The 1671-nt window shown below is 39.9% G+C and overlaps 1 pseudogene; it reads left to right on the forward strand.

Annotated features, from left to right (window-relative positions):
* The first annotated feature begins 1124 nt into the window (after positions 1-1124).
* LOC134950612 (5S ribosomal RNA) lies at positions 1125-1243 on the forward strand (annotated as a pseudogene).
* Positions 1244-1671: the final 428 nt, after the last annotated feature.

Consider the following 1671-nt stretch of genomic DNA (forward strand, 5'->3'; position numbering starts at 1 on the left):
GTTGGGGTTACCACCTAATCCAAACAGTCACATAAATGTGAATCACAAACAGCTTATCATCACCCCAATAAGAGTGTAGAACACCGTCACCCACAGGGAATAATTCTTGGAACCTGGAAGTGAACAAGCCCTAACGGGCTAAACGTGTCTTCCATACTGGGGTCCGCACATGGAGTGACTTCATGGCACCAGTTCTATGCACCTAACTATGCACTGGTCCGTTCCTCTGCCCTCTGATCTGGAGTTCCGTAAGCCCCTACTGTTCTGTGGATACACAGACAGTAATATTACACTCAGACACACTTTAGTGCATCTGTACGAATTGCCTATCAGAGCTTATCATTATTTTTTCTATGTGAGGCTTGTCCTCGGATACGGGCTGTAATTCCAGCTTCCAACAGAGGCCAGCACATTACTATTTCCTATATCATTACTTGTATGATTATTTGTTTATGTTTTTGTGGTACCGGACAGATATCGTCTGTCAGGTTCGCTCCAAATCACAGACAAGCTGTTCTTTCTTCCTATTCAGGATTATGAATTTGTATCATACTGTTTTATTTTTAGCAATTGATCTGCACTGATCGTGGATTTGTCGGCATGTAAATATTGTTACTGTATCTTTTGCCGAGAAGATTCATTGTGTATGTAACATACATGCATTTGTTCATTCATTCTTTTCTGCGATGACATTAATGCTGCCGCTTAGCACTATATTCTGTGATAACTGATACACTTGAGAAAGATCCTAGTGACATTATTTGCGGGCAGGCTGTTCTAATTATCTGTTTACTGTGGTGATCATTTTGGTAAATAGTTTTATACACAGCGATACTCTGTGTCATTAATTTAAACAATCTCTAATTGTGGTCCACAACCCACTTTACTCTAGAATACTAATTTATACCAATTCATTCCTTCACCTGTCTCGTGGACTCTCATCCACGATCCACGGAGCATGGAACCACGAACGTGGGTACTGTTGAACCGTACCTAACGTGGAAAGCAGATCCACCTATTTTTGCTTACCCTACCTATATTTTCCCTTATCTTTTCTATTCTTCTTATCATTTCTTACTTAATTATTTCCTATATAGGTGCACTCTCATTGGCATACTACTATCTTCTACTATCATACCACACTGCCATCGCCCGATCTCGTCCAATCTTGGAAGCTAAACAGCGTTGGGCCGGGTTAGTACCAGGAAAGGAGACTGCCTGTGAATACCTGGTGTTGTAGAGCCGGAATTTGCTTCCTCTCTGTGTGAGAAGACACGCCAACAGCAGTATCACCACTATATCTATTCTACATCTTCCCATCTTTTTTACTCAGTGTATGTTCAGTGCAGCCCAATGTGTGTTTTATCTACCTACAATTGTGGCATTTGTCAACAATTCAGGTGTTAAAGTCTGGTGACCATTGATTAGCAACATATCAACTTAACATAAGTGATCCTAGTTGGATATTTTCATAATAATGCTTTGACCACTCCTTGGTCCGATTAATACAGAAATCTGTACTGGTCAGGGGAAATGGGGGTATGACAATTCAGTGTCTACAACCTTTCCAATCACTCTTTGGAATAAAGAGACCAGAACATTTTAACATTTTTTCAATTCTTTATTTATTTCTCTATGGATCATTTAGAATGGGTAATCATGTTTATATTA

The sequence above is a fragment of the Pseudophryne corroboree genome, chromosome 8 (assembly GCF_028390025.1).
Source record: "Pseudophryne corroboree isolate aPseCor3 chromosome 8, aPseCor3.hap2, whole genome shotgun sequence".
Taxonomy (NCBI): Eukaryota; Metazoa; Chordata; class Amphibia; order Anura; family Myobatrachidae; genus Pseudophryne; species Pseudophryne corroboree.